Below are 18,948 nucleotides of genomic sequence, written 5' to 3'. Positions count from 1 at the left end.
GGAGGCGCGTTTACATGTTTTCTCCCCTGGCAGGAGTGACCGGAGAAACCTGAGCGAGCAAAGGCAGCGGGTGGGTGGGGTTCGGGCTACTACTGTACCTACCAGCTGATTCCAGCAGCCTTTTCTCCAGCGCCCTGTCATCTTGAAGGAAGACACACGGAGAGGGGCCCGAACGGGTGTGTGTGTGTGTGTGTGTGTGTAAGAGAGAGAGAGCGAGAGCAGAATGTGTGTGAAATGCAGAAGGAAGGCTCTGGCCAAACTCTTCTCCCAGCCGCCAAGCCCCTGGTCCCACAAACCCCCAGGTTAGAACAACGAAAAGGCGGTTGCAACCGGCAGTGAGAAAAAGAGTGCCTAGGTCCACCGCACAGGTCCTCGGACGAAGCTGCTCTATGCAAAGTTAACTACAGAGTAAAACAAAAATAGTGGAGGAGACAGAAAAGGGCAGACAATTGAAGGAAACCCAACCCCTCTTTCTTTTTACAAAGGGAGAATGGCTGTGTTTTATTGGCCTTGGGCAGAAGTTGTGGGGATGGATTAAAGCCACCAAAATTTAAAAACAAAACCAAAAAAAAAAATGGGAGAGAGAGAATACGGCTTCATTTACACATTCAGATCCTTGATGGACAAGAGGGTCGTTAATAAGAGGACAATGGGACAGATGCCAGCCATACAGGTATTCAATGTCCCTAATAAGCTAATTGGTCCATCTGGAACCCAGAAGTGCTCATTGGTCTGGAGTCAGCCCTTGGGCTGACCTGTCATTGGCTCAGAGACCACCGCCCCACTCACGAGGAGGGTGGGAGAGGGAAGGAGGCCCCAGAGGAGATTCTGGAAGGGGAGAAAAAGGGGAGATGAAAGGGAAAGAAGTGAGAAAATGGGAGGAAACAATCCCCTCTCACATAGGCCTCCCATTACCTTCTTCCATGGGAATGATTCCAGAAAAATTAAGGTAATTCTGGGTGTATCCCATCAGAGAACCAATAGTAATTAGCCAACACCCCTGTAAAACAATGTGCTAGGACTTCCCTAGTGGTGCAGTGGTTAAGAATCTGCCTGCCAATGCAGGAGACACGGGGTTCGAGCCCTGGTCCGGGAAGATCCCACATGCCGCGGAGCAACTAAGTCTGTGCGCCACAACTACTGAGCCTGCGCTCTAGAGCCCATGAGCCCGTGCTTGGCAACAAGAGAAGCCACGGCAATGAGAAGCCTGTGCACCACAATGAAGACCCAAGACAGCCAAAAATAAATAAATTTATTTTAAAACAAGACAATGTGCTAGAGAGTACTGAGGTGGAAAGGAAGGCAAAAATCACAACCAAGCTATCCTGATGAAAGTCTGGCCCTAAGAGAAGTAAAAGAGTCACACCAGAAGCACAGGCAAAAATAAAACAAAAATAGACAAGTGGGACTACATCGAACTTAAAAATTTCTGTGCAACAGGAGAATCAACAGTGAAAAGGCAAGAATGGAGAGAAAATATTTGCAAACCATGTACCTGATAAGGGGTTAATATGTAAAGAACCCCTACAACCCAATAACAAAATAAATAACACGATTAAAAAATGGGCAAAGGACTTGAATAGACATTTCTCCAAAGAAGATATACAAATGGCTAACAAGCATATGAAAAGATGCTCAACATCACTATTCATCAGGGAAATGCAAACTAAAACCACAATAAGATATCATCTCACACCTGTTAGTCTGACCAGTATTAAAAAAAAACAACAAAAAAAGCCCCAGAAAATAGTAAGTGCTGATGAGGATGTGGAGAAATTGGAACACTGTACACAGTTGGTGGGAATGTAAAATGGTGCAACTGCTATGGAAAACAATAAGGAGGTTCCTCAAAAAATTAAAAATAGAACTACCGTATGATTCAGCAATCCCACTTCTGGAAATATATATGAAAGAATTCAAAGCAGACTCTCAAAGAGATATTTGCACCCCCATGTTCATTGCAGCATTATTCACAATAGCAAGAGTTGAAAGCAACCTAAATATCCGTGGAGAGATGAATGGATAAAGAAAATGTGGCATATACATTCAGTGTATATGCACTGAATATGGCATATACATTCTGCCTTAGAAAAGAGGGAAATCCTGTCATATGCTATGACATGGATGAACCTTGAGGATAATATGCTAAGTGAAATAAGCCAGTCACAGAAGGACAAATATTGTATGATGCCACTTATAGGAGGTACCAAAAGTAGTCAAACTCATAGAAACAGAAAGCAGAATGGTGCACGCTAGGGGCTGGGGGAGGGGGAGGGAAGGAGTTGTTTTGTGGATGTAGAGTTTCAGTCATGCAGGACTGGGGTGAGGGGTTCTGGGGAATCTGTTGCACGACAATGTGCATGTGGGTGACAATATTGTATTGTACACTTAGAAATTGTTAGGAAGGTGAATTTTATGTTATATGCTTTTTGCCACAATAAAAAAATTAATTTTTAAAAAATTGAGTCAGAAATAAAATGATCCTAGCATAACAGAAGTGTATGTATAAGAATTATATATATGCATTATATATATTTATATATTGCAGATATTAAGTGAAAAGAGCAAGCTGTGTATGGTTTGCTACTACTATGTAAAAAAGGGGGGAAGGTATATGTCTGTCCACGTGTGCTTGTATGCGCACAGACTCTTCAGTAAAGATACCTAAGAAACTGATTACCTGGTTCCCTGGGAGTCAAGCATAAGAGAAGTATTTAACATTGTATTTGCCCTTTTGTATTGTTTGAATTTTTTTATAATGTTTGTGTATTACCTTTTCAAAAACAATTTTGCAAGAAAGAGGAGCACAGAGACAGAAAATAGAATAGAGGTTACCAGAGACTGAGGGGAGGGGAGAATGGGGGCATACTGTTTAATGGTTACAGAGTTTCTATTTCAGATGATGGAAAAAGTTCTGGAACTGAATAGTGGTGATGGTTAAACAACATTTTGAATGTACTTTGAATTGTACACTCAAAATTGGTTAAAATGGTAAATTTTACGTTATGTACATTTTACCACAATAAAACAAATTTAAAAAAGAACAAGGAGGTATACAGAACAGGTAGAGCTTATTGTATTTGTGTAAGAAAATAGATGTATGTATATGCCAGTAAATGCATAGAAAGTAACCTGGAAGCACAGTGTAAAATAGTGTGAGCCTAAAATTGTGGTGGATGTTGAGGGGATCGTTCAGGTTTCTTTTTCAAGGTGGTTTTTTTAAAAAGTATTTATTTATTTATTTGGCTGTGCTGGGTCTTAGTTGCTGCACGTGGGATCTTTAGTTGCAGCATGCGAACTCTTAGTTGCCACATATGGGATCTAGTTCCCTGACCAGGGATTGAACCCGGGCCCCTGCATTGGGAGCACGGAGTCTTAGCCACTGGACCACCAGGGAATTCCCCAGGTTTGATTCTATGTATTTTATAACTGTTTGAATATTCTACAATGAGAATTTCTTTTGTAGTTAATTTTTTTTTTAAGATATGTCTCCAAAAAACCCAAAGTTGAGTCAGAAGTCAATTGACCCCTGAGAATTCTTTAACCTCACTTGATATGATCCCTACAGAGAGCTGGAGAATTTTCTAAAATGTGAAGAAATGACCACTTTCATCACAGACACACCGGAAGCAAGCTAGCTGGCTCTTGGCAGAACGGTCACTTAAAGGAGACTTGCTTTTAATGGCTTTTATTGTCCTTTAGAAACCACCCTTTCCTTTACTTTTTAGCAGTCTCCCCTCCGCCTGAGATTCCAGTGCTTTCAAGCTATTCCCTGGCTTACCAGAGCTCTATACCGAGGGCCCCAAACCCCATCTTCCCTCCCCGAGCAGCAACCCATATTCTGGACCTTTCCTTTTCCTTCCTCAAAACTTAACACTGCTTCTGGGTTCCTTTCACAAAGGACCTTACTGATTAAGGATTTCAATCAACTAATTTGAACTAAATGTTAATAACTTCATTTGTCTCTGTAAATAATGTTTTAATTTTAACAGAGGGCTTCAATATATTAACTCAAAGCAATGACTAATAGCGTGGGTGGATGGGGATGGGGGTAGGGAGATTTTACTAATCACATCACATAAGCAGCTGCTTTGAAAATATCCCCACTTTCAGTGGTTTTATGCAAATTATCGCTGTAAATGTATTAAAGTAAATGTTTTGTATCTGGCAGGAGATGCAAAATCGGCTGGGAGTATGGGATGAAGTTATTTGTCTATAATTATTTAATGGTTACCTTTGTATATTACATGTGTTGATCCTATTAGCAAAGTAAATCAGGCCCATGGCAAAAAAAAAGACGTTTGACAGATTCAGCTTGAGGTGTTTAATTCAATTAATCTGAGGCAGACTCAGGACACCAGAGTCCTAGAGTATGAAAGGGACAGCTCATGGGCTCTTTTTTTCTAACTACAAATAAGGGGGCGGGGTAGGCAGGGGAACGCTCCAGATACTTTCTACAGAGAGAAGCACAGAACCCAGTCTGTTTCAGAAGGAAAAAATCACAGAAGGGAGATTTTGTTGCACAAGAGCATTGTTGCTTCTGCAGAAGGGAACCTTCATGCTGCTCTCAAAAGAAGCAGCTGGTTGTCTGAAATCCAGAGGTTGACTGAAGGCTTTTCTAACCAGGGGGCTCTTAACAGGATGGTGAAAAGAAAAGTACTTTGGCACGGGCTCATCAATAAGACATTGTTCTAAAACCAGTTGTGAACAGGCCATGTTCAAAATAAATACATTCCCAGTATGGAGAAATGGCATGCTCCTGGTATTTCTTATTCACCTTTGATCTATATTTTGGTATTGCTTTTATTAGTTTTGTAATTTATCTGAATTATTGTGTTTGTTACAATGAACACATCTGTTTGAAATCTATAGTACATTGGTAAATATTTTCCTAGAGCTTTTTTTTTTAAGTTTTCTTTTTTTAAAATTTATTTTATTTATTTATTTTTGGCTGCGTTGGGTCTTTGTTGCTGCGCGCAGGCTTTCTCTACTTGCGGTGAGCGGCGACTACTCTTCGTTGGGGTGCACGGGCTTCTCATTGTGGTGGCTTCTCTTGTTGCGGAGCACGGGCTCTAGGCGCGCGGGCTTCAGTAGGTGTGGCACGTGGGCTCAGTAGTTGTGGCTCACAGGCTTCCTAGAGCTTTAATCTTCAGGCCCAAGCCTAAACCCTCCGGCTCACCGTGACTTCCTAACCCGCGCGCCGGGTCACTTAGGGTCTAGTTTCTGTGACTTCACATCCTCCAGGTTTTTCTCCCATCTCACTGCCTGTTCCTCGGGATCTGTTGCTTCCTCCTCCTGCTCTTCAACCTCTGAAGGTTGGTGTGAGCCAAGCCTTGGTCCTTGGCTGTCTTCTCCACCTACAGCTACACTTCCTAGGTGACCTCTTCTAGCCCTGTGATTTAAGTATAATCCCCACTTTAGCTCTTCAGCTCAGACCTCTCCCCTGAGTCCAGACTTGCATCTCCACCTGACTATTTCACATCTCCACCTGGATGCCTCACGGACAGCACTAACTTAATGTGACCAAAAGAGACCTCTTGGTTTCTACTCCTCCCCATCTCAGTAAATGGCACCACCCAATTGCTTAAACCAGATACTGGGATGTCATCCTTGATGCTCTCCTCTCCACAACACCCAATGTTCAATCCATCAAGTTTTAATTTGAGTCTCCCTTCTTCTACTTTTGCCCTCTTGCAATCAGTACTGCAATCAGTACTGCAAAGTGATCTTTTAAAAATGGAAATCTGACCATTTTACTTTCTCTTCTCATGGCCATTAGAGTAAAAATGCAAATTTCTTGACATGGTCTATAAGACTTGGCGTTAGCTGGCCCCTGTCTACCTCTCCCACTCCATCCTGTTCCACTCTCACCCTTGCTCACTACAATCCAAACACACTAGACTTCCGACACCCCTTGAACCACAAGCTCTTGGCCATCCCCAAGACTTTGCAAGTTCTCTCCCTCTGCTGGAGTGCTCTTCCTTCCACTCTTCACTTAGCTGTTCTAGTTCCTTCTTTCAGGTTATGCGTCACGTACTCGGAGAAGCCTTCCCTGACTACCCCATCTAAAGTTACCCCTTCACATTACTCTCTAATATAACACCCTTCAGGGCACTTATCACTAGCTAAAATTATCATACGTGTTTATTATATGTTCCCCGCCATGCACACACGCATGCACGCATATATATTCCACGAGAACGAGGACCTTGTCTGTCTCCATCACTAGTGTATCTCCAACACCTAGAACAGGACCTAGCTCATAGTAGGTGCTAATATTTGCTGGGTGGATGGCAAGAATCAGGAAAGAGTGCAGTCCAGAGATAACTTTAATCACACCGATACAGATTTACCCCAACCTTCAATCTGCAATGAGAATATCACATGGAAAGGATCTTTTGGCAGAAATTTATAGCAGATTCACTCAGGGAGGCCAGACACATTTCTCAGTGCCTCAACTGCCTAAAAGCCAGCAATTTTCAAACTGACCCAAGAAACACTAGTGTCCTTCAGGGTACTAACTGGTGTTCTGAGAAAAATGAATTTGATCAAGTAAGTTTAGGAAATGTTGCACACTGAATCTCTCTCTCAGAGACCCACAGCACACATTAGCACATTAAGGCTTTAAGAAGTCCTGCCAGAAATAAAACCTATTTTAGCTTTGCTTAGCATTTCCCAAATATATTTGACCGTGGAACTTTCATGTTCTACTCACTTATTAATATCTCACAGGATACTAGCATCTTTCAAAATACAGTTTTGGAAATACTGTCACAGATATAGACAAGTATAGATATGTATAGACAAACATATAGATATGTATGTCTATAAGTATATATAATGGATATTAATCAGAGTTAACTTAAGATCCATGACAATAAATTCCAAGTCAAAAATATCAGTGAAATGAAGTTGAATGGGATCAAGTTTAAAATAAAGCAGTGGTTGGAGATAGTGCTTACTGTTAGTATCGACTGGCCTGTGATATGTTAAGAGTGCTGCTCTAAATAAGTTCAAATCTTCTGGCCCAGATGAATTACTCCCTAGGCAATGAGAACCTGCAAGTACAATTGATGAACCACGGTTAGTGATCCTTGGGAAATCGTACAGAAGGGAGAAGTACCAGTATCAGATCCTCAAAGACTGGAGATGAATGGCTTTCAAAAGGGGAAAGAAGGTGGGTTCTGCAAACTACAGACCAGTGTGGACTTAATGTGGATCTGAGGCAAGATTCATTACCATTCATTCCTCTTACCCATTTCAGTACTTCTTTCTGTTCCTTGAACTCTCCAAGCTCATACCTGCCTAGGGCCTTTGCATTTGCTATTCCTTCTGCCTAGAGCAGGGGTGGGCAAACTTCTTCTCCAACGAGCCAAACAGTAAATATTTTTGGCTTTTGGGCCATATGGTCTCTGTCGTAACTACTCAGCTCTGAGCAAAAGCAGCCACAGACAATATGTAAAGAATCAAACTTTATTTACAAAAACAGGCTATGGACCGGATTTGGCCCAAGGGCCATAGTTGGTCTACCTGGAGTGTACTTTGCCAGGATTGTTACATAGCTAATTCCTTTTTGTTCAGAATTCAACTCAAACATCCTTGTCTTAGAGTAAGACAATCCAATCTAAGGTAACTATGCATTTACTTGCTTTCAAATCTAGTTTAATTATTTCCATTGCACTAATGCATATTTTCTTATTTATTGGCTTGTCCCCATGCCCCCATACACAACAGAATAACTAGCATTTATTGAGCTCTTATTATGCACCTGACACTGTTCATAGCATTTTACGTGTATTAGCTCTTTTAACCTTAATAATAGCCTCCCGACAATAATCCTTAGTCTCCCCATTTTACAGACGAAGAAACTAGGGCTGTGAGATTAAGTAATTTATCCATAGTCATATAGTTTAGCAGGTGGTGATTCCAGGATTTAGACCCAGGCTCATAGAATTATGCTATTGTGATATTGTGATTTATAATAAGAAATATATATTTGGCTTTTGTTCCTGTTCCTGGCACAGAGCTCCTAAAACTCTTGGAATTTCCTAAGTGATGAGAGCGGAAAATGTGTTTTTGTTATGTTAATGAGGTGAATTTTGGACCACACCCAAGGTAGGATGCTGGTTGCCAGGGGACCTCCAGGGAGAGGAGGGGCTGGAGGTTGAGTCAATAGCCAATGGCCAATGATTTAATCAGTGATGCCTGTGTAATAAGGCCTCCATAAAAATCCAAAAGGACAGGGGTCGGAGAGCTTCCAGGTTGATGAACACATGTTGATGCTGGGAGACTGGGCACTCGGAGAGGGCTTGGAAACTCGGTGTCCCTTCCCATATACCTTGCCCTATGCATCTCTTCCATCTGGCTGTTCCTAAAATTATATCTTTTAATAATAAACTGGTAATGTAGTAAGTAAAATGTTTCTCTGAGTTCTGTGAGCCGCACTAGCAAATTAACTGAACTCAAGGAGGGGGTCATTGGAACCTCAAATCTATAGCCAGTGGGTCAGAAGCACAGGCAACAATCTGATCTTGTGATTGGCATTTAAAGGTGTGGGGGGTCGTATAGGACTGAGCCCTTAACCTGTGTGTTCTAACATTTATGTCCAGGTGGATAGTGTCAGAATTGAGTTGAACTGTAGGACACCCGGCTGGTGTGGGAAAATCGCTTGGTGGTATGGGGACAACCCCTGACACTCATCGGAATTGGAGTCAGAATCATAGCTATAGTGTATCTCAGTTACAAGCTCCACAAGAGAAGGGAATTCTTCTGTCTGGTTTACTAATGATGAGCCTAGAACAGAGCCTAGTGCAATGCCTGGCATAAGTTAAATGCTCAATAAATATATGTCCATTTAATAAAAATTCTAGAACGTTCAGATTATTAAAGGGAGACGTTTTCACAAAGAATAAGTCAAATTAACCTGATTTCCTTCTTTGAGGAGGCGAATTGTTAGGAAGAATAAGCAAATGGAATCTTGGATTTCTTTGGATTTTAGCAAAGCATTAAATAAGTTCTTTCCTGGAATCCCTATTTTACTAGACCTTTCAGTGTCATTTAACACTGCTGCTCATTTCTTTCTTTTTTGTGGTTTCCATGACACCACACTTTCCTTGTTCCCTTCACACCTCTATGACTATTCTTGCTTATTCTTTCACGTGATCCTCCTCCTCCATCAACCCGTAGGTGTTGACCAGGATTCCATCCTTGGTCCTTGGTTCCTCCCACTTTCCAAATTCTCCCAGATGGTCCCATCCATCCTCATTGTTCTCATTTTTACCTTTGCTCTGATGACACCTAAATGTATACCTCCAGGCCAGAACTTTACTCCAAGTCTGAAAAATCCTGCAGGTACCTCAACTTGAACATGTCCAAAACCAAACTCAGTATTTCCTCCCCAAATCTATTTTTTTTCTTATATTCCCTATCTCAACTGATGGCCTCACCCAGTCACTCCCACACCAGAAACCTGAAAGTCAGTTTTGCCTCCTCACTTCCTCTCACTCCCCCCATAGCTAAACCCTGACCCAATCTCTTTTTTTTTAATATTTACATATTTATTTATTTAGGCTGGGCTGGGTCTCAGTTGCAGCATGCGGGATCTTCCTTGCGGCATGTGGGCTCTTTAGTCGTGGCATGCGGCTCTTAGTTGCAGCATGTGGACTTCTTAATTGTGGCATGTGGACTCTTAATTGTGGCATGCATGCGGGATCTAGTTCCCTGACCAGGGATCAAACCCAGGCCCCCTGCATTGGGAGTGCAAAATCTTAACCACTGGACCACCAGGGAAGTCCCCCCAAACCAATCTTGATAATTTTCCTTCTCAAATATTTCTCACCTCATCACACACCTAGTAACTGTAACCAACTCTTAGTTGATCTCCCTGCCTCCAGTTTTGACCCTGTCCAACTCTTCGCACAGCCACCAGAATTAGCTTTTTAAATTGCAGATATGATCATGTAACACATCATTACCTGCAAGATGGAATCCAAGTTATGTCAGGGCCATGCAAATCTCAAACTTGCCAGCTTCATCTCCCACGCTACTGCCTCACTCACAGCTAATGTCTCAACAATACCAAACTCCTTGCAACCTTGCAATTCTCCAAACACTTCTGTCACGTTGCTCATGCTGCAGCCTCTGCTTTGATGCCCATCCTCTCTGCTTCTCACTCCCCCCTTGCCTGGCAGACTTCTTCTCATCCTCTCAGACTCAGCCCAGGCATCATTTCCTCAAAGAAGGCTTCTTTAACATGTCCCATCCTGGGCTGGGTTAGATTTTCCTCTTCTGTGCTTCCAAAGCATCCTGCTTCTATCCCAGCACTTGTCCAGCCATATTTTTCTTGTCTGTTCACATGCCCATATCCCTCATCAGACTATGAGTTTCCTGAGGGCAAGGACTATGCTTTATTCAAAATTGTATCCATCACACCATGTACACTGCCTGGCACATAGTAAGAATTCAATGAATATTTGATAAATCAACTATTTTATGGCCATAACATACTGTTGGCTCATTAGGTTGACTTATAACACCCTTAATTCTTTTCACACAAATAATTGTTACATAGTGTGTTAAGTGCAATGATAAAGGTAAAACAAAAGAACAGAAAAGGAACACCCAATTCAGCCTGAGATGAGGGGAGGTAGAGGAAATGATATGTCAAACCTAAGCTGCAGTGATAGAAATAGAGTATGTGGAACCAGGGAGGAGATAGTGTGGGTCTATTTGCATGGTCAAACTATGCCTGAACAACATTTCAATCAGTGGGCTCAGTTGGATTATTCAATAAATGGCAGTGGTTTGGAAAAAAATAAAGCCAAAGTTCAGGAATGGTTGAAGGAACAGGGAAGGTTTAACCAGGATAAGAGAAGACTGTAAGGGACTTGATTATTTTCTTCAAATATTTGAAGGGCTGTGTTATGGGTTGAATCGTGCCCCGCCCCCTCCACAAAAGGTATGTTGAAGTCCTAACCTCTGGAACGTCAGAATGTGACCTTACTTTTGAATGAAGTCTTTGCAGATGCAGTTCATTCAGATGAGGCATATTGACATAGGGTCGGCCCTTAACCCAATATGACTGGCATCCTTCTGAGAAGGAAATTCGGTCACAGACACAGCGGAAAGAAGGCCAGGTGAAGCAGGAGGCACAGATTGGAACTGTGCTGTCACAACCCAAAGAGCAGGAGCCCTCAGAAGCTGGACGGGGCAAGAAAGGATTCTCCCCAGAGCCTTCAAATGAAACATAGCCCTGTCAACACCTTGATTTCAGACGCCTAGTCTCTAGAACTGAGACAATAAATTTCTGTTTTAAGCCACCTGGTTTGTGGCACTTTGTTACGGCAGCCACAGAAAAGTAATACAGGCTGTAATGGAGCAGAGGGAGCAGATTTGTTCTATGTAAGACCCAATGGATGGAAGATACAGGGAGACAGCAATCTTCCTTATATTGAGTGGAAGCCTCATAGTCACACTATCGAAAAATAAAATGAGCTGCTGTGAGAGCTGGTAAGCTTCTCATCACTGGAGGTCAAGGCTGGAGATTTGTGTGATAGAAATGATAATGATAATGATGATGATAATAAGAATAAGAATAATACAACTTCCATTCTTACCCTGATTTGAACAAGGCAACTTCAAAAAACTGTTTTTGATGTAATTGGAGATATTTGAATGCTGATTGGATATTTGATCACATTAAGATTTTTGGGTTCAATTTTTAGGTGAAAATAATGGCATAATGGTTTTAATGAGAGAGAGAGGGAGATAAGGGTGGGGTGGGGATTGGTCTTTCAGAGATACACACTGAAAGTGTAAACACTTCACTGTGGATAGATAAAACACATTTTATCTATCCATTCATTAGTAGATGGACGGTTGAGTTGTTTCCACTTTTTGCCTTTAATAAATTATGGTGCTATGAACATTCGTGTACAAATGATATAGGTGTCTAGGATTTGCTTTAAAATAATCCAGAGGAAGGAGACATGGGTTGGTGTACAGGTGAAATATGATTGGTCATGTGGTGATAATTGTTGAAACTGGGTGATGGATACATGGAGATTCACCTATACTGTCCTCTTTACAGTGTGTGTATTTGAAATTTTCCAAGATCAATTTTTTTTTTAAAGCCACCGACTACCATGTTCTGAGCACTTAAGATGTCCGGGAACCATGCTAAGTGTTTTTAAAGCATTATTTCATTTAATTTAATCATGGCACATAAAGACAAATAAACAGCGACATTTCTGTATAGGAAGGCACAGTAGTGTAAAGATGTTCTCTTCGAATGTGCCTGCATAATCAAGATGAAGAGAAAGTTCAATTGGTTTGGATTGCTTGAATGTTCAAAAGAATATATCTGTGTCAATTTGTATTCTTAAAAAAAAAATCTCCACAACAGCCCAATGAGGCATTATCATATCAATTTTATAAGTGAGGAAACTGAGTATCAGAAAAGTGAACAGAATGAGAGAATTAGCAAATATATCAAAATACATGACAATATATAAATCTGGGACTTCCCTGGTGGCGCAGTGGTTAAGACTGCGCTCCCAACGCAGGGGGCCTGGGTTCGATCCCCGGTCAGGGAACTAGATCCCACATGCATGCCGCAACTAAGAGTTCACATGCTGCAACTATAGGAGCTGGTGAGCCACAACTAAGGATCCCGCGAGTTGCAACTAAGACCAGCACAACCAAATAAATAAATAAAATATTTTTAAAAACAATGTTGAAAAAAATATATGTCATATTTTATTTCAAGGAATTATCAATGCATATACAATGAAATAAGATACAAGCCTGTGACTACAAAACAATTTGATTGGTTTTCATTGGTGCTTTATGTAACTCAAACTCATTATACTAGCATTAATTTTTTCAGTGTGTGCTGAGTCCCTGTCCTCAAGGAGTCCACAGTCCAGTAGGGGAAAGATAAGTGAACAGACAATTACAATAAAGTGTGATAAAGCACTGAGATACGATAAATACAAGCTGCTACAGAGCATATAGGATGGGATCCTACTAAGCAGTGGAAGTGGGAGGAGGGTAGCCAGGGAAAGATGAGTCTTGAAAGCAGAGTAGAGGGACTTCCCTGGCGGTCCAGTGGTTAAGACTTCGCCTTCCAATGCAGGGGGTGCGGGTTCGATCCCGGGTCAGGGAGCTAAGATCCCACATGCCTCGCGGCCAAAAAACCAAAACATAAAACAGAAGCAATAGTGTAATGAATTCAATAAAGACTTTAAAAAACAAACACTATGTCATCTTTCGAAAGCAGAGTAGATGTTGTTCAGGGGAAGAAGGGCATTTCAGAAAGATGGCACAGTGGCACAGAGGCCAAAGGGAACATGGTAACTTCAATAAATTAATAATATTGTAGGCACATAGGACTTCCCTGGTGACTCAGTGGTTAAGAATTTGCCTGCCAATGCAGGGGACACAGGTTCGAGCCCTGGTCCGGGAAGATCCCACGTGCTGCGGAGCAACTAAGCGCATGTGCCACAGCTACTGAGCCTGCGCTCTAGAGTCCGTGAGCCACAACTACTGAGCCCACGTGCCACAACTACTGAAGCCCGCGCACCTAGAGCCCATGCTCTGCAACAAGAGAAGCCACCGAAATGAGAAGCCTGCGCACCGCAACAAAGAGTAGCCCCCACTCACCGCAACTAGAGAAAGCCCGCGTGTAGCAACAAAGACCCAACACAGCCTAAACTGAATAAATAAATAAATTTATTTTAAAAAAATATTGTAGGCACATAGGTTGAGTATGGAGTAGAACGAAGAGAAAAAGCTGGTGAGATAGTCTGAAGACAGTTCACGAAGGACTCTATTTGACATTCCAAGGAGTATGGACATATCCAGAAGCTATGAGCAATCTTTGAATGGCTTTAAATAGAAGAATGCCGTGATGAAATTTGCATTTTAGAAAAATTACTCAGGTAGCTGAAGTAATTCAAAGGGGTTGAGACAGAAGCAGAAGAGCTGTTGGGAAACCATTGCAATACGTTAAGCAAGAGATAACAAGGAGAGCACACAAATGAAAGAGATTTAGAACTTTGTGACAAAATAAGTGAAGGAGAAAAAAGAGTCAGGTTTCTGATTGGGTACTTGGAGACGGTGGTGTTACTATCTGGGACAGGGAATGCAGAAGGAGAAGCAGACTTTGGGTAGAAATGGTGATGGAGAATGTGGGGGAAGAATAATGAGATCAGTTTGGGACATGCTGAGTGTGAGGAGCCTAGGGAATAACTAGGTGGAATTGTTGAGTAGACAAATGGATATGTGGATGAGGAGCTCAGAAAAGAGATAAGGACTGAATACACAGATGTGGAAATCATGAGTGTGCACACTGGAATTATGAGAACAGATAAGTTCACCTAGGAAGAGACTGCAAAATAAGGTGAGAGATGGGCTGAGGACAGAGTTTGGGGGATCATCACTATTTAAGGAGTGGCAGAGGAAGAGACCCCTGGAAGGAAGGAAGAAGAGCAGCCAAAGAGGTAGGAAAAGCAGGACAGTGTAGTATCAAGGAGCTAAGTGAATTAGTTTTTTACTGCTACTGTACTGTATTCCTATTGTATTGTATTTCTATTTCTATTGCGTTGGTTATCAAAGTGCCACAAACTTAGTGGCTTAGAACAATACAAATTTATCTTCTTATGCTTCTGGAGGTCAGAAATCTAAAATCGGTCTCACTGAGCTAAAGTCAAGGTGTCAATAGGACTGGTTCTTTCTGGAGGCTCTAGCGAATAATCCATTTGCTTGCCTCTGCCAGCTGCTAGAGATTGCCTGCATTCCTTTGCCTCATGGCCCCTTCCTTCATCTTCAAAGCCAGCAGCGTAATCTTGTCACATATCCTTCACTGTCTCTGCCTCTGATGTCATATCACCTTCTCTAACTGCTCTCCTTCCTCCCTCTTATAAAGACTCATCAGTGGATGCTAAAACTGGTGGATGAAAGTTTGAGTAAAAAGATATTTATATAGTCTCAAAGTGTTTCCTTACTAGATATCTATCAGTACAAGAGGGAAAAAATAATAACTTTACAGCAGAGAAACCCAACAAACAGAATCTGAACCAAGTGGTCAAAGTTAATATGGCCACTAATGGGACAAATCAACATCATGTGCCTACTGAGGACACAGGCCTTCTGTGATGCTCTTTCTAAAAGCACATAATCTGAACCTAATCATGAGGAAAATTCAGATACACTCAAACTGGAGGACATTCTACAAAATAGCTGGCCTATACTCTTCAAAACCGTCAATGTCACGAAACACAAGGACCGTAGAATTATTCCAGATTAAAGGAGGCACGAAAGCTGAGTGCTACTCACGAACCAAGATTTTCTTCTGCTACAGAGGACACTATTGGGACAATGCATTCAGCGATATCTGAATTAGGAATTAGGTCTGTAGTTTTATTAATACTTTATCAAGGTTAATTCCTGATTTTGATCATTGTGCTTGAGTTATGTAAGACAATATCCTTATTATTAGGAAAAACACTCTGAAATATATAAGGGTAGATGGCATCATGTCTGCAAATTACTCTCAAATGGTCCAGAACATAAGTGTGTGTGTGTGGCGATGGGGGGGGAGATGAAGAAGAAGGAGGAGAAGGAGAAGAAGGAGAAGGAGGAGGAGAAGGAGAAGAAGAAGTGGGAGAGAGAGGAGGAGAAGAAGGACGAGAAGGAGGAGGAGGAGGAGGAGGAAGCACATGTGGTAAAATGTTAACATTTGGGGCATCTGAGTGAAGGGCAAAATGGGATTTTTTAAAACTCTTCTTGCAAGTTTTCTGTGTCTGAAGTTATGTTCAAATAAAAAGCTAAAGGGCTTCCCTGGTGGCACAGTGGTTGAGAATCTGCCTGCCAATGCAGGGGACATGGGTTCGAGCCCTGGTCTGGGAGGATCCCACATGCCACGGAGCAACTAGGCCCATGAGCCACACCTACTGAGCCTGTGCGTCTGGAGCTTGTGCTCCGCAACAAGAGAGGCCGCGACAGTGAGAGGCCCGCGCACCGCGATGAAGAGTGGCCCCCGCTCGCCACAACTGAAGAAAGCCCTCGCAGAGAAACGAAGACCCAACACAGCCAAAAATAATAAATAAATAAATAAATTTTTAAATAAATAAATAAAAAGCTAAAATTTCACAAAAAGAAGTGACTCTGAGATGAAGAAGTGGAGACAGCAACTTCTTATCAACTAGTTTTACTTTACTTTCGACTTCTTTTATCAAGTTTGCCTGTGGAGGCAAGTCCAGAGGGAGGACAGTGGTGGTAGTGGTTGCAGCTGCTGTTGTTGTACAGATGGGACAGATTCGTGCCAGTTTATAGCCTCAGGGGAAACATCAAGTGGAAATAGGGTAAAGGTACAGGAGAGAGGGGATATCACTGGCATGGGGCACATTGGTGCAGTTCCGCATCGTTGGAGCATTAGCCTTAGACAGGAGAGTAGATAGATTTGCACTTAAGAAGGAAGAAAACAGGGCTTCCCTGGTGGCACAGTGGTTAAGATCCGCCCGCCAATGCGGGGGACACGGGTTCAAGCCCTGGTCCGGGAAGTTCTCACATGCCACGGAGCAGCGAAGCCCGTGCGCCACAACTACTGAGCCTGCGCTCTAGAGCCCGCGAGCCACAACTACGGAAGCCCGCGTGCCACAACTACTGAAGCCCGTGCGCGTAGAGCCCGAGCTCCTCAACAAGAGAAGCCTGTGCACCACAATGAAGAGTAGCCCCCACTCGCCGCAACTAGAGAAAGCACGCACGCAGCAAGGAAGACCCAACGCAGCCAAAAATAAATAAATTAATTTTAAAAAAAAGAGAAAGAAAACATGGTACTGTGCATACGTAGGTAAGTTTGTAAGTTTGTACATAAGGAGTTGATGAGAGAGATTTCCTTCCTGATGGACCTATTTTCTTTGTGAGTAGGAGGCAAAGTCATCTACGCAGTGCAAGGAGAGAAGTACATAGTATAGGGTCAAAATAGCTATTCTGAGGAATGGGAGAGGAAGCATTCAATCCTGTTGACCACTCCTTCCAGTTTGAAATACACTTCTCTCTTGCCTTTCTTGACACCGTTCTCCCGTGATTTTCCCCCTAACTGCTTAGCCACTACTCATTCTGCTTAACTATCTGCTCCTCCTTTAGCTAATTTTTAAATATTGGTATTCTTCAGTGATCTGTCTTATACTCTCTTCTGTTTTTACTCTATGTTCTCTCATTGGGTGATCTTAGCCATTCCCGTAGATTTAAATACCGTATTTTATTTTGATGACACCCAAATTTAAATCTTTCAATCAGAGTTCTCCTCTGAGTTCCGGTTGGCCACTTGACACCTATATAAAGATATCTCACAAATATAGCACACTTTATGCATTCAAAACTGAAGTCTGGAGTCCCCTAATCATCTCCTTACGTTCAGTAGTGAGCACTACCATCAATCCTATTGCCTAAGCCAGAAATCGATGTGTCATCTTTGATTCTTCCTTTTCCCTTATCCTGCCCTCACTCCTCAGCAAGCTGTATCTTCAAAACATATCTTAAAGCTAGTCACACTTCTCCATCTTCATTGTCGTCACTCTAACGGGACTACTTTCCACTCAAGTCTGGATTGCAATAGGACCTAATTTCTCCACTTGCATTCTTGACCCCTCTAATCCATTCTCCCACAGCAGCAGAAGTAACCCTTTTAAAATGAAAGATCATGTCACTACACAGCTTAGAACCCTTTAGTTCACCTAGGGAAAAATACAAATTCTTTATCAACTGCTGGACTTTGTATAATCAAATCTCTGTCTGTTTCCCCGGAATCAACTCCCTTGTTTTAGCCCCCCGTGTCTTCTTTAAAAAGTGCTTGAAACACCTAAGCTCTCTTTCGAGACTGGGTTTTTGCACTTGCTTTTCCCTCTGCCTAGTATACTCTTACCACCATTCCTTTATATCCTTTATGTCTGAACTCAAATGCCATTTCCTTAGATATGCTTTCCCTGGCCAATCCTTCTAAATAAATTAGGTCCCTTATATCATTCTCCTTCTTAGCCTCTTGTTTGTTTCCTTTGTAGAACTTACTATAATTTATAATTATTCTATTTATTTACCTTTTTTGGTCTGTCTCCTCTTTGGGCGGAGTTCAGTGGGGATGGCTCATCTCTGCTCCACATGGTATTGGATGGGGCAGCTTGACTAGGTCTGGAGGATCCAGTATGGCCCCACTCACAAGAATGGAGTCTTCATGCTCGCTGTCAGCTGGGGCACTTTAATTCTCCTTGTGGCCTGTTTCTACATCAGGAGAGGTTGGATTTCTCTATGTAGCAGCCACTTTCTAAGAGGGTAAAAACAGAAGCTGCAAAACCTCTTAAGGTCTAGCATTGATAATTTTACAAATCATTCCTGTCCCATTCTATTAGTCAAAGCAAGTCACAGGAGCAGCCCAGATTCAAGAAGAAGAGGGGAAACTCCACTTCTTGATAGGAGGAGTAGCAAAGTCACATTACAAAAAGGGCATGCTGCATGAGAGGGATTATTACGGTCATACAATCTACCACACTCAAATATCCAAATGGCTAGCTCCTTCACCTCTTAAAGATTTTTGATCAAGTGACACTTTCTGAGTGAGGCCTTTGCTGACCACTCTATATTAAATTGCAATCCTACCTGCTCATTCACTAAATAGTGTTTTAACACCATAGTACTTATCACCATCCAACATATATATTGTATGTATTTATTATGTCTCCTCCTTTTAGAATACAAGATCCATGAAGGCAGGAATTTTTGTCCATTTTGTTCATTGCTATATTCCCAGAACCTACAGACTGGCTGGCATATAGTAGGCACTCAATAATTATTTAATGAATATGAGTTCAAAAATAGTGAAACCAAAAAACAAAAACAAAAACAAAACGTAGTGAAACCACATTTTTTCAAAATACTTAGAAATCTACTATA

General features: G+C 41.9%; 1 protein-coding gene across 1 annotated transcript in view; it reads right to left on the bottom strand.

Annotated features, from left to right (window-relative positions):
• The window catches only part of MID2 (midline 2), a 108,435-nt gene extending 98,754 nt beyond the window's left edge, over positions 1-9,681 (bottom strand). Inside the window, exon 1 of the mRNA XM_082377153.1 lies at positions 103-9,681. The gene's annotated coding sequence lies outside the window, so the exon portion shown is untranslated. The remainder of the gene's footprint in view (positions 1-102) is intronic.
• Positions 9,682-18,948: the final 9,267 nt, after the last annotated feature.

This window comes from Balaenoptera borealis, assembly GCF_965194805.1.
Source record: "Balaenoptera borealis genome assembly, chromosome: X".
In the NCBI taxonomy this organism is placed as follows: domain Eukaryota; kingdom Metazoa; phylum Chordata; class Mammalia; order Artiodactyla; family Balaenopteridae; genus Balaenoptera; species Balaenoptera borealis.
The sequence above is the reverse complement of the archived record's forward strand: the minus strand, read 5'-3'. Positions and strand labels throughout refer to the sequence as shown.